Source organism: Aphelocoma coerulescens, chromosome 8 (assembly GCF_041296385.1).
Source record: "Aphelocoma coerulescens isolate FSJ_1873_10779 chromosome 8, UR_Acoe_1.0, whole genome shotgun sequence".
Lineage (NCBI taxonomy): Eukaryota > Metazoa > Chordata > Aves > Passeriformes > Corvidae > Aphelocoma > Aphelocoma coerulescens.
Window position 1 is genome coordinate 20,400,935 of NC_091022.1, and position 15,433 is coordinate 20,416,367.

Consider the following 15,433-nt stretch of genomic DNA (forward strand, 5'->3'; position numbering starts at 1 on the left):
GATGTCACATGTACCCTCAGTAATAGCTGCAGTAACTCAAAACAGATATGAAGATATCCGACCATCAGAGAAAAAAGGGATGTCGAAATAAAAGCTGCTTCCAGTAAGAAGATGTGAAGGAAATTGATATGATAGTTCCACCCCTGGACATCAGGCTTATTTCACTGCTCACAGTTTCCCACTAAAAACTTTTGCTACCAAATGTCATGCTGCTTTAATTGGACATAAATCATTCACTGGCTAATAAAAACTGATTTATTCTCAGTTCTCCAGACCTTGCTATTACTATCAGAACATCTTTCAGTAGATGTTAATGTTGCAAATACTTAATACACGTGTATAAACATATGTGCTGAGAAGCACATACCTTTTGGAGGATATAACTTCACAGAATCATGGAATGGGTCAGGTTGGAAGGGACCACAGTGGGTCATCTGGTCCTACCTCCTGCTCCAGCAGGGCCATCCCAGAGCACATGGCACAGGACTGCATCCAGACGGTCCTGGAATATGTCCAGTGAGGGAGATTCCACAGCCTCTCTGGGCAGCCTGTTCCAGTGCTCTGTCCAGCACTATGTTTTGCTTTGCCAACAGTGGAGTGATGTGGTGCAACACAAATGAATAGGGCATGCAGGTAATTAGTCAGTGAATTAACACAGCAGCTCAGTTCTCCTGGACTTAAACCATTCTCCCCTTAAAAACAAATTAAAAACAAACAAACAAACAAACAAACAACAAAAAAAATAAAAACAAAACAAAACAAAACAAAACAAAACAAAACAAAAAAAACAGAAAAGCAAACTCTGCCCAAGAGTCAAACTACTTTTTTCCCATCAGTTCAGTCTGCTGGTTTTAGCTTTTCTAGTTGCAGTGTGTCACTTCAATTACATTCAACATTAGAGTTATCTAAACAACAGGCTGCAACACAGCAAAGTATCAATAATTTCAGCAATAACAATTATTTTTAATAAAAGATTAAATCTTTCTCTAGAATCCTGATTATTTTAAAGAAACTGTGACTATACAAGTGACACAGACTTTGCTAAAAATCCCTTTGGGATGGAGACCAATGAATATTTGCATACAAACACAGTAATTCAGAAAGCACTATATAACCACATTAAACAACTCATCCAATTTGGATGGGCAAAGTTAATTTAAGCTAAGGAACATAAAGCACTTGTAAGTATCTAAAAGAGAGAATTGATCAGCAGACCTGAACACATTTCACATTTATCAATAGCACATTGCTTTCTGAGGTTGAATGTTTGGGAAATGGAGTAGGCATTTTATTAATTAGATCCAGTTCCTCTTCATGGCCATTGATTATCCTTTACTTAGAAAGAGAAAACACTAGGTTGCTACAAAAGAAATTCAGCAAGCAAATATCTCAATTTTATATATATATTATCAATTACTCTGCATGCTTTTTCCCTTGGACCTTCCACTTAATCTTATTTATAGTCTTGTGGTGTTGGGCCTTGCTCTCAGATACCACACAATCAGATTTCAGCATATATTTACCAACAAACCTTTCTTTATTCAGATTTTTCATGTGCACAAGTCCTCAGAAGGTATTACCAGTAATAAATGCTCTGCTTCCAGTTAGATTGGTTTTGTATGGTATGTAATAAACTGGGTTTATTGTGACTAGAAAAGTAGCTTCACCAGAATTTTCAGTTTCGATGTCTTATTCATCAGACTCTTACTGACAAAAGAAGAGGAGAAAAAATAATCAGGAAATCTTGAGGCATTTTCATTGTCACATGTTTCTGTCAATCAAGGTAATCCTGTAGATAAGCAGGACAATAAGAATAGACACAATTTCTTTGTTCACTACTAAAATCCACATTTTAGACAGACCTCAGCACAGGTTGTACCATGTCAGTTCTGGATTCCAGTCCCCATATGAACAACATAATTGTGCTAGCTTTTCTACTTCCATTTTTTTCGTAGTTTTATCTATCATTCTAACATGGGCAGTTCACATAAATAAATTGGGCCATGGGTGTGGGAACCAAGTATGATTTCTCCCGTTATGAGCTTATTTTTCCTTGTAATTTCCCTATGGAGGCACTATTAAAAATATTTATGTGTCTTCATGTACTCACCCATGCTGGAAAATATGCAATATCTCTATTTTTAAAATGGTTGTCTCCATTTCATTAATTGCACTCTCTACAATTAACACCAATATAGATTCAGCCCTTACAGAATCCTCTTTTCCACAAAGAGAAAGGTCTTTTCTACCCTTTGCTAACACTAGTCTTTTGTAAGGAGTGGGAATATTTTTTGACATGCCAGTTCAAGTGGTGAATTTGATTTCTACTTTGAAAATCACTAGCAGTTTCAAGCATGTTAAAATTTTAATGGATAGAGAGAACTAGAGAAGCTATGAGGATAGAAGGAAAGCAATTAGAAAATATGTCTCGCTTAGCTGCTTTTCTTCTGCTATACAACTTATAGATTTGCTCAAGTTGAAAACCTGATACAAGCTTCCCTGAATGGAGAGATGTCTATATAAAATCACTTCTTGTAACATCTATTCAAAAGTTTTGAACAGGGGATTTTCATTTTTTAACAGATGTTTTTACTGGAAATGTATTACATCTATTATATTTACAGAAAACCAAATATCTTAAAATCAATATTTATAACACTTTTAATATTTATGGTACCGAGACTTTGTGAGCTGAAAGTCAAACAATTTAAAGTATATTCAGTCTTGAAATATTAAATATATAAGAAGATTTGAAGTGAGGTTTCAGTTCTTTATGCATAGTTCAAGTATGAAATTGTTGTAAAATCAGTGTGATGATTGACACTTGCTGTAGATTTGTTCCACAGCATTTAGGTATCTTTCATCTTATTTGTGTGTTAAACCTAAACATAAGGCTGAAAAGCATGCAGAGGATATTAAATGGTGACTACCACTTCTGTCAGTGGAAAAATATTAAATGAAAAAAAGGTAGAAAAAGAAAGTAAATAAAATAATTTTGCAATCCATTAAAATTAAATAATTATAATTTTTTCTCTTTGGTGCTTTCTGAATGCAATATAAATCAAGAATTATAAGTCATGAAATTTCATAAAATGCTTTGATTTTATTCCATGTGGTTGTTGGTTAGAATCCATAAACCCAAATCAAGAAGCATCATCCTCTTTGCTTCCAGTCTCAGCAAAGACAATTTCTAAGTAATCTCTAAAATCAGATTGATACATTGCGAAGTATTTTTCTTCTCCCTGTCCTGCAGTTCTTTTGTAGACAAACAAAGATCTTCTTTCTCTTCAGATATCGTCTTTCAGGGTGATTAAATTTTATTAAAAAGTAATTAAAATAAAAAACAGAAAACTGCGTGTTTAATGAAGTAGGGAATAAATGGTTTAATGATGATTTACATTTCTCATGTACATTTTAGCTAAAATAATCCCAAAGTAGTTTAAACTATGCTTTTTAACATACTGGGATTTGCACACTAATGCATTGATTATGATTCCATAACTGAAGGCTAGAATTTATCCTCTTCCTTATGTATTAATTATATTGTGTGTCATCCCTAATCTTGCAGAATTTATTCTTAGACTAGTGAATGAGACAATATATTTGAAATGGATTTTTCTGAATATTTTTTTGAACCTCAGCCTTTTCTATTACTGTGAGTAATAGATTTAAAAAAAAAAAAATTAAACTAAGCTATTAAAGTGATGATTGGTTTGTTTGTTATGCTTGTGTTTAGGACAGGGCAGTTCTTCAAGGCAGTCTTAGGAAGCTGACCTTGTGATATCAGAAAGTGTTTTTGCACTCTCATTTCTTGCTGCAGCATTAGAGTAGAATTGAGTCAATGTTGGGAAGATTTCTTACTGTTTGAATACAACAATTAAAAGAACATTTACCATTAGGAAGTTTTTCCTAACATCTACTTTAAATGTACATTCCTGCAGTCCAAGTCCATTCCTTTCCATCTTATTCTCTAAGAAGTGGAACTGTTCAATTTTTTTTTTCGATACCTTTTTTCTATGCCTGAGGGCCAGTGTGTACAACCTTTAACAAAGTTATTTCAGCTATTCATAAAGACTTGGCTTTTTTGTTTCTGTCTTCTTCAGTTCCTTGAACTGGCCACACAGTACTCCAGCTATGATGATCCTGTTTCCAAGTACAGTACAGCTGGTGGATTACCTTGAGCACTCTACAGGTAAAGTCCCAGTTAACAACTCTGCTGAAAATTTCATGGATTGGTTTGGTTTGGTTTGGTTTGGTTTGGTTTGGTTTGGTTTGGTTTGGTTTGGTTTGGTTTGTTTCAGCAGAACCATCTCTTAAAATCTCTGCCTGGTTCCACCAGGCTGTAAGGATTAGAGGCATGAGGCATAGAAAATGGACAATGGGAAGAGCAGTGAAAAATAAAAAGTCAAACTTGGTTTAAAATAAGGCATGCAGCCTGCACACCTCTTTGGAAAAAACCCAACAACTTATATTGATTTGGCATCTGCTGCTATTTTTAAGTCCCAGGTATGAGATATAATTTTTGATAAAGCATGATATTTTGTCTGATGTCTAAACTGTGATAAATGATAAACCTCAGTGGTTTATTCTGCATATTTTTTTCCATAACTGATTATCTTCCATTCTTGCCCAAGTTTACAGTGCTGCACCTGTCTTCTGTTTCATTTCTTTCAGACCATTTTTTCAACTTGACCTCATATATTTTAAACCCCACATATTTTAATTTCCTTCAATGCCACTAGGTACCTGCCATCTCCTGATTACTTAATGAAAATATTGAACAAAACTACACAACCACTTTGCAAGTGATCCATTGATAATTGGCCCTTTAGTAAATTTTTTCAGTCTTACAACAGTAGATGAAAACATATGAGAAAATGGGTCATTGAGGTACACTCTGCCTATTTGGTTGAAATGTTTACATATGGCAAGACCTGGTTACCAGTTTCCAAGCTCTTTAGCCACATCTCTGGTGCACAGCTAAACCTGGCATTTACACAATGTAATATGGTTTTATTTCAGAATACAGGAATAGGTTTCAATTTTAACATAACAGTACAATAGCTTCTCTTGCAAGACAAGGTGGCTTTCTCCAACGTTGAATCAGCACTATCTAAACATTTAGGAATGGAAGAAGAAGCAAAGAAAAGAAAGAAAATCTTTATTTTGCTTCTATCTGTAGGAGACTCTACTGTGTGTGCACGTGCATGTGTGTGTGCGAGTGTGTGTGCAAGTATGTGTATGTGTGAGTGTGTTTGTATGTGTGTGGTGAAATTGTCATCTAAAACATTTAAAATTAAATGACAGTTCTTGATACATTATTTAAAAATGAACATTCTCTATACTGTTGGGAATGGTACATTTATTCAGTGTTTCAATCCCTCAGCTTGCTGTTTTCTGTTTCCTGTTCTTTTTTCTGCCTCAGTTTCTCTCACACACATTCACACACTCTTACACACACTTTTACACACTTACACTAACACACACACAGTTACACATGTGTGTGTGCATGTGTGTGCTTGCTTTTCATTACTGACATTCCTTTTGACTCTCCTTTTTGTTGAATAATGCATTGTATATGACATTCCAATTAGTAAACAACGAATTCAGTCCAAGAGAGAAAAGTAAATTACATTTTATGTACCATTCACATCTCTTTGCAAACCAGCCATAAGTCATCACTTAAGATACTGCTCTGGAAAAGATGCCATAGGATGATGGATCACATTGTTAATTTGAGTGAGTAAATTGCAGTCACTTTTTTAATATGTGGAACCCAACTTTGTACAAAACCCACACTTTTGAATTAGTGACTGACAGAATGAATGCAAATGCATAGAATACTTTACAAAGAGGTGTTTTTCTAAATTCAATTGAATTATGCAGAAAGTTACAGCTGAGAAGCTGGCTGGGTAAACAGATCACAAATCCAAGTCAGTATTTTCAATTATTAAAATGGTTCGCAGCTTTCCCAGATCGTTCTAGACCTTTTAAAAACCTTTCTGGATAAAAGAAAAAGTTATTTCACCTCCTAAGCCAGACTTGGTTCTGTCATTGGTTTAATTTGAAAATGGATTTTTTTTTTCAAAGTATTCCATTTTAGACTATCTCTGTGTACTAAAATAAAGCATTCATCTAAGCTGCCTCTTAGCTATTGCAGTTGCAAATAGCATAATTTTCTGCCACATTTCAGTGTGTTTGTAATGATAAGACTGATCCAAATGGGAACGAATGCACTACCTGGATGTCTTTCCAAAGGAGGAACAATGGAAAAATAGAATGGACCACGCATAAGGAAGAGATACCACTACCCTCACACATGAATGACATTTCTGCCATCAAGTTCTTTTTCCTACTGCTCCTTTTTCCTCCAGACCGACCAATCTATAGTTTCATTTTATTTTATTTCCCTGCCAGGTAAGCCTTAGGGGAAAGAATTGCTGCCTTTTTTCCTGTGCTCTCTTTGCATTGAGCTCACTGCCTTTGAATACAAGGAGGGATAGCACTGAAAACATAGGATAAGACAAACTCCCTTCATTTACCTTGAAAAAAGCTTGTCTTCAGCCATCAGATACAGGCTGCTGTGGATGATATTGTTCTGACAACTTGAAACATTGACCTGTGTTTCTATAGTCAAAACAATTTGGAAAACTAAAATCACATTTTCGTTAGTTCAGTGCAGTAAAGATATCTCCTAATTTCAGGCTGGTTACTAAAAATTTAACATTTCAAAAAAAAAAGCTGTTTGTTTCTTCTTATAGGCTCAGCTACATATCTTTGGACCTTTGCAAGTAAATGAATTTATTTTAACTTTGGCTGAAAAACTGTACATCTGGATATGGACTGTACCCAAAATCACCACAAAGTCTTAAAGTGCTGTGTCTCATACCGTGGCTCAGCATGGCTCTGCTGGTCCTCAGTCACACCAGGCTCTGCAGCTTGAATTACCTCCTTGATAGCATGCTTTGAAGGGGCTGGAAACACAGGATTTTAAGACCACTGATATTTGGTTTTTCTCATTCATTTCTCCTTTATCTAACATAAGATGGATTTCTTCCAGTCTTTTTTACAGCAAATGTATAGAAAATGTCTGGAAAATGGCAATTCCAGACCTGCACTGCACTGGAGTCAGAGTACTGGACATTAAAAAATAGCCTATGTGGAAGGCAATTCTTTCCTCAATCATGCCACTGTTTCTGACCAGGCTGGCACCTACTGAAGAGATGATTTCTTGACATTACCAAGACACTAGGAAGCGCCACTTTCTATTAAGCCATTCCTTTTATTTAGCCTGAATTGAAACATCAGTTTTCCAGTAAGTTCTGGGTTGTTAGAGGCATTGAAAGATTTAATTTTACCAAGCAGAAACAAAAGAGACTCAAGTGAACTGTTTTCAATGCTAATTTGGAATTAAAAGGTAGAAGTTGTCCCCTATACAGTCACAGCTCTGCCCTGAGTGTATTCCCTGCTCTTTTTCTTGTTATTCCCTACTGAATTGGATAGAACAATACAGCTGAGAAGTTGGTAAAATAAAAGATAAAGAACGTGTAAAAATCAATAGTTAGTTAAACTTTATATGAACTAATTTTATTTAAAAGTTGCCTTTTCATTTGTTTTTTCACATCATTTAATTTGGTATTATAGAAAATTTATTTTCAATGCAAATGAGGTGAAAAATGCTTTCTGCTTTAAATCCCTTGACTCTGCTCATCTTCATCATGACTTTATCCTGTTAAAAAAGCTCTGCACATTACATTATTGCTTAATTATCCCACGTTGCATTTTCATTGACAATCAAAATCTCAAAACTGCTGACATTAACTTACTAATAAGTACAAAACCTCTTCTGTCCATTATATGTGGAACATAAATCATATGGACAGTATTGCTTGGATATTGTGGTCATATTTTAGTACTTGAAAAACAGCCCAAACAATGAAAACCCAAACTTTAAAATTTAGTCATAACTTGTTCTTGCACATTCCAGAAAAAATAAAAAGAATAGGATGCCATCAAGTATTGGACTCAAAAGTAACTGTGGTTCCAGCTGAAGCCATGGAACTACTATCAAGAATAGAACACCTAAAAGTCAATCCTCTCAACAAACGCACTAATCACAAACACAGAGTATCCTTAAAGGATTAGAGGACTGACCTGCAATATAAAAATTTGTACTTCCTCACAAATTATATGTGCATGTATATTTATATACAGGTGTTTCTGAATATGAAAAAAAAAATATTTCAAGTGTCTCAATTTATTTAACAGTGTCTATAAACACTTGTAATTTTAAAAAAATATTTATTTATTATATGATCAAGCATAAATCTGAGCTACGCTACTGGCTTATGTAAAGTAAGTTAGTTTGGTCATGATTTTTCAATTTTGACACTAATTAAAAAGCATAGCTTTCAAAACTAATCTTGGTTAAAATGTGATGCCCTAAACCAGTCCATTTACAGGTCTAAAGTAGGCATTATATTTCTTATGCGTAATAAAGACTTTCTTATGAATCATTAGGCTGTAAATATGGCTCACAACAGCTTAAAAAGGTTTCAAATAAATTTGATTGTTGCTGTATCTTTCTGTTTGTCCCTTTCATAACTTAAATGCAACAATAACAAAAAAAGTTTGCCATGATTAAAAGTGTTACTAAAATAATTATAATAAAAAAGAGCATCTATGATTCCCCCCCCCCCCTCAGATTAATACTAATAATAATTTGCTTCATGGGAAAATCTGTTGAATCTGTGGCAGTCTAATAAAATTGCTGCAGGATGACCACAAGCATTAATCACATGCTTTACTCAGCTAAATGTTAGAGATGTTGTTTAGAGATCAGAAATGAACACATACTGTGTAGAGTGTCATACAGCCTGTAAGAATTAATCCTCTTCTCTTTTTTTTTCTTTTTTTAGCTGAGCACTTGCAAATAGTTTTCTATTTTTTTCTTTAACTGAGCACTTGCAAGTGCTGCTGATGCACAGCCACAGTAAAACAGGAATTTTGAAATATAGATTTTGTCATTGAGATATTTTTGCTATTTGCACCTGATTAATTAGTAATAGATGTGGAAGCAGCATTCTGACCTAGTTATAAATCTCTATAGGTACATGTATATTTATAGAATTCCTCGTTGGACTTTAGATCTTTAGACAGTGAGCAATAAATGAACTTTAAATGATTTAGTGGTGTTAGTTTCTTGTCAACTTTCACAAATACCTCTGCTGAGCAGAAATATTTTAAACACAAGAACAAAAAGTTAAGTAGAACTACCCTACAACATGTCCTGGTTTTAAATTTTGCACACCTTATTGACATTTTGAACTTGCAGCTCAATATGCTATCTAGTGAACTTTTACCTGTGATGAGGCTACTATTGATCCACACAACATCTAAAGCTGTTCTGATCTTTAAAAAGTCTTTTTTTTTTGTATTTACTTTTCCTTCTTTAACACATATTAAATCCTTCTGTATTGTCTGAGGCACTAAACTCACTAACTGTAATACCATTCTTAGGGTGGAGAATGCTTTTCAGATATACTAACTCTTTAAATTTATGAGCACAGCTGGTGTTCCTTCCTTATTGCTTTACAGTGCTTTCTTGTGGATTTTTCCCTGATAATATCTCATCCTTACATATCAGAAAGAAACCTGAACGTTAATCACAAGACTACAGAGAAAGAGGCCTCCGTGTTAGAAGCCTATGAGTTTTTACAGAGGTAAATCTTTTCAGCTGAATTGTATATGTACATGCATATCTACACAACTTTCTCTTGCAAACACCTGCAAACAGTTGAGCTTAATTAAACTGCAGCTGTTGCTGACTGAGAACAGAGATTTACCAACAAGTATGCTAACCTTACACTGTCTTTCTCTGTGCATTTTTTTAACTCCCAATTATCTGTTAACATTTTTCTTTAATGGTAGAAACATTTTGAAATATATGCTGTGTAATTAAAGACTAAAAATCAAAGTGCTGTCTAAAGTGGTGGGCATGCGATGCAAGTAATGGTGCTCCCTAGATGAGGAGCTTAGAGACTAATGTATATGCAAATAATATCAGTTTACTGAGCACCTTGAAAGCTAAATTGCTCATCAGTAGATGTTTGGGGAAATGAAGAATATTCATAGATAATGCAATGCAAGCCCCCGAGTTATATGCCATCTTGGAATAGGATAAACTAGTAATTAGTCCATTTCCTAATGAGAAGAAGGATAAAAAATGAAGAAATAGAACTAAGAACAGAAATAGACAATACTGATGCTGGAGACAAAATGTGGCAGAAATTTACTCACTTCTATATTGTGCAATCAAAAAGTTAAAGCCAGCTTGTCTGTATTGACAGCTAAGGACCATAAATAACCAGGGAAATGTAAAGCTGCTTCCAACCATCCATAATCTATAGTTCTCTCTCTGGAAAGCCTTATTGCTGGTAAACTAAGGGAAAGAAAATTCTCCATCAGCTGTTACATTTAATTGGCAGTAATCAGAAACTATTTGATAACCTATATTCCCAAATTATCTCACTTGGAAATCACCACATTGTTGCACTTGCAGCCCAGATGCGTTCTTTTATCAATTTTGATAAATCATGATTCTTCAGACATTGAGTTTGAATATATATAATGGAGATGTATAATGTCCAAAACAATCAGGAACTTCTAATACATGAAGTGGGAAGATATACAGAACCTGAGAAGTAGTGCAATTGAGAATCTCAAATTAATCTTGATTTTTTGATATAAAAGTCCATTTAAGTTTCTGATGCCTTTCAATAGATACAGATATATAACAAATTGACATGACAATATATTACTACCTTAAGAGATTAATAAAAAACCACAGTTTTTTAAAAAAGTATAATTTATTGCAAGACCAAAGAACTACTTTTTTCACTATATTTTAGATATCAGACTTATTTTTCAGTAGATCATATGAGAAAAAAAGAGAAATACTTTATGTTCAGTTATTTCTGTGGCAGGCTCTCTCTTGCCATTTTATAAAGATGTACTACTGCTTCACTGACATATCTATAAAAGGAGACTGTATAATTAGTACTTCCAATGAGCCCTCCATATCAATTCATACCATCTACCATGGGGTGCATTTTCATCAAACTATGTATGTATCTCTCTGGTACTGAGAGAAAAGAACACGTATGTAATTTGCATCAGATAAAAGGAGCCTATTCTAGAAAGCAATGGTAGATCAGCATAATCTGTTATATCTAAAACAATATTTATGACTGCTGAAAGAGCTCCTGGTTAACATAAATTAATGCTTTCTGTTTCTTCCAGCAATCTGTCAGATGCAGAAGTCAGATCCACAGGCTGCCTGAGGAAGAGCATGGGAACTCAAATCCCACAGTGCAGTTCCCTAATTCCCATAACACCACCATCACTCCCTTCACTGAAATGTAGCAGGAGAAGAACTGATTTCAGCCAGTGTGTTGAAGCAAAAGATCATTTCCAGGAAGATTTCCTAAACTTGTAAAATTGCTTAAGCCCAAATGCAGATTCTGCAAAAATATCCTACTTCTGGGCTAGAGGTTAAGCTCCCTGTGGATGTTCAGAGGTAGCTGGTATTCCAGGAGGAGCAGGAACCTTGCAAAGTGCCTGTGAAGCTCTCCTCCACTAAAACATTAGTCTGAACTAGTGTTCTTCATATACAAAACACCCTATTTCTATACTTGCCTTTCCCTGAAGTCTTCCAAAATCATGGGCTTTTTTTGTCTCTCTGTCAGTGTGTCAGTGTCATAACCACTGGACTGCAGTCAGGTGGACAGACGTATTTAGTTGGCATCTGCCTAAACCACTCTGCATAAGGGATTTTGAGATTTACTACTTCACAGTCAGAGCAAGATGCTCTAATTTAGAAGCTGCATCACTCCCTGGGGGGTTCTGGTCCCAGAGCTGTAATGTGAAATATATAATCAGCCCAATTAAAGCACAGTCCCCAAGAAAGGGCAGAGGAAAATTTAACCTTCAGAGTGAGAAAGGAACTAAACAAGATTCTTCTCCATAGTCAGACCCAGTCTGCAGGACAAGACTACTGCATGCTAGAGGAGTGTTCAGAACCAGTTATGAGCTACAGGATGAACAGTGCATGTGAGTATATGAAGAAATCACTAAAAACTTTCAGAAGAAGAAAATTTTCATGTTTGAACATTGAATAAATAGTTCAAATAGAACAAAAAAAAAGCATGTGGAGAATGCAAACATTTATAGGATAAACATGAAATAGCTACAACTTCCCACTGACTTCCTCTTCATTCTGGGTGTCTATAATGGACTGAAATCCCATTTTAATGCCTCAAAGTCTCCCTTTGGTGGTGGTCCTAATCATACTTTAAAATAACCAACTGTACTGTACTAGTTCTACAGTTACACTCCTTTTCATGTAATAATTTACAATTAACTAAAGCATTAATATTATAATTAATTCAGTATAGAAATTTAAAAACATCTATAAATGTCAACATTTACACACACAGCTACATGTCTGTAACTTTGTTTTCTGAATTAGAATCATAGAATCTCCTGAGTTGGAAGGAACCCATAAGGATCACCAAAGTCCAATTCCTGGCCCTGCAAAGGACAGCCCCCAGAATCATATCATATGCCTGAAAATATTGTCCAAATTCTCCGTGACTTCTGGCAGGTTGGGGCTGTAACCACTGCCCTGGGGAGCTGTTCCAGTGCCCAGCCACCCTCTGGGTGAAGAAGCATTTCCTGATGTGCAGTCTAAACCTCCCCTGACTCTTCAGGCCATTCCCTCGGGTCCTGTCACTGTCATCACAGGGCAGAGATCAGTACCTGCCTCCCGTTTTCCCCTCCTCAGGAAGCTGGAACTGCAGTGAGGTCTCCCCTCAGTCTCCTCCAGGCTGAACAGACCCAGTGCCCTCAGCTGCTCCTTGTATTTATTCCTCTCCAGACCCTTCATCATCTTCATAGCCCTCCTTTGCACACTTTCTGATAGCTTTATAATTTATATTATATTGTGGTGTCCAAAACTGCCCTCAGGATTCAAGGTGAGGGCACATCAAACCCTTTAAGCACCTGACTGTCTTTAAGCAGCAGCTTTCCTTCGAGGCCATACAGCCACCTGCTTAATTCTCACTGAAGGAAGTAGGAGCTCTGAACATGCCCCAGTACTTTGCAGAACAGTTCTGACATTATATAATTCCTTTAGTGCTTTGAAAAATTAGGGACTCAAAATAATTATTACCTTAGTGTTCAGAGTAGCAGTGCTTACTATGCTCAAGAGGGTAAGACATCGCTGTTCCTACAAGCAGTTTGTCCTTTGAGGTTTTCTCTTGCACTTGTCAGTGATTTAGCTCTCTAGTACAGTGTGCTGGAGCACGTTCTGTGGTTCTTATTAGAATCCTGTTTCCCCTTATCTCAGGGATGAACTCTCAAAGGAAAGATTTTTTTTTTTTTTTTTTTAGCCTAAATACTCCAAATCAGGACTCTTCACATAGCTTAAGCTTGATTTGGACAAAAAAAAAAAAAGAAAGAAAGAAAAATGGGTTCCTACATAATGAGTCTGTTCTTTGGCACATTGAGGCATCATACTGAGGTTTTTGTGTATCTGAATTCAACCCACATTTTAGATGAAGTAATCTTTAATTTGCAAATTGTATTAACTAAATACTTTAATAAGAGCAGACCATGAAATAACATTAGAAAATAGATTGCCTGGTCATTCTCAGCTTTTGACACCTGGTTTTACCTTTTCATTCTTTGATCTATTTTAATTTACCTAATAAGCCAAGCTCATGGAGTATTTTTTTTCAGACACACTAGACATTTCAAGTTTTACATATTTTACATCTAGCTTTTGCTAGCTAGGGAGCTCATTAGCAGTTACTTCTTGTGGTGAATAAAATGCCACCTGAGAGTATAAGACCTCCCTAATTCACAAGTTCACATTCTTTTAAGAGGTCGCTTAACCTTTAAGTCAACTGCAGCATATTAAAATTAAGCTGTTTTCAGCAGATAACAGATTATTCAGTTGTATTGGAATTTCCAGGTTATGCAGTTTCATTGGAATGCAACTGTTTAAAACCTTGCCAGGCATGAAATTCCAATAGTTAAAAGTCTGTGCAAATGCTTCAAATCATAAGAGGTAAATGTGTTTTGAATGAGATGCAATCTTTGAAGGGAAATACCTCATCATTGTTTTGACTACTGTAATGCAAATAATCAGCATAATATCTGGAATTAATAATACTATGCCAGACAGCAAAAGAAATGAGCAGGAATTGCTTTTGTTTTTAATTCACAAATGTAATTTGTGAAAGGTGGGAGACTGACAAGTCTGGGAACCTAAGAGCAGAATAGCTAATGGAAATGCAAGTCTCTAAATCACTGAATAAATCTTTGTGAAAACTTTCTTTGGCAGGGCAAAAATCCCAAGGTTTGAAGTTTTCCTGCAAGTTAGAAAGGATTGATAATACTGGGTTTGAGTTGTTCACAGAAATATTTGGCAAACTTTTTCTTTTAATGTGTAAATTTCTGTCTATGAAAAAGTTGTGTATACTAGGCCCTTGAGTTATTTTGTTTTCTGGGAAGGTCTATATGATAGAAAAACTTCTATTTCCTTGACTGGTCTTCTGACACCTAAAAGAAGTATTTTCTATTTTATTTGTTAAAAGTATTGCCACTAGAGTTAAACTAAGCTTTCACTCTTGCTAAGTATTTTGTCTCATCTTTATGCCAGTGGAAAGAGTCCTACTATCCTCATATATTTGAAGATTAGTTACATGATTGTATGAATTTTTGTGTAGCTGATTTTTTTAAAATTATATTACTTGTGGTTACTTAGATATTTTCCAAAATGAACCTGTATGGTCACACTGTTTGTCTTACAAGTGAAGTGAAACTCCAGTGCTTTAAAATAAAAATCAATAACTCTGATGTAAAATCACACAAAGAGATTTAAACCATCACATACACATTTTTCTTTTCATTTCAAAATTTTACTACCAGTAAGTATTAACTTTGAAACTCGTGCTCTTCAAAACATTGTATGATGGCAATTCCCACAGTGGTTTCCAAACCTGTTTAGTTTGCACTTTGATCACATTCATGCCAACTACAGTGGTGAGTTGTAATGTCAAAAATCTGTCTAATGAGAAGCTGTATAGGTAACATTTACAGTAGATATCACAAGATCTTCAGACAAAAGGGAATAAATATATCTATCCTCTGTGAACACCATATTTCTAGTGTGAAAATTTGTGATGGAATCCAGAAATAGCTGGAATTCATAAATTTGGACAGTGATATAATTTTAAATTAAGTATGAAATAATACTTTTTTCCTTTCAATACTTTAACTGCATCAGACAGTTAAAACAGCAATTAATGATGGTGACCCTTTTGTGCTGCATTTCTTTTTAAAAAATTGATATAGCATAGCAACAGAA

At 35.1% G+C, this 15,433-nt stretch overlaps 1 long non-coding RNA gene across 3 annotated transcripts in view; it reads right to left on the reverse strand.

Moving 5' to 3' along the window:
- Positions 1 to 1,431: 1,431 nt before the first annotated feature.
- The window catches only part of LOC138114067 (uncharacterized), a 51,326-nt gene continuing 37,324 nt past the window's right edge, over positions 1,432 to 15,433 (reverse strand). For all 3 annotated transcript variants that reach the window (XR_011152475.1, XR_011152473.1, XR_011152474.1), the window contains exon 5: positions 1,432 to 1,707. This is a non-coding gene — a long non-coding RNA (uncharacterized lncRNA). The remainder of the gene's footprint in view (positions 1,708 to 15,433) is intronic.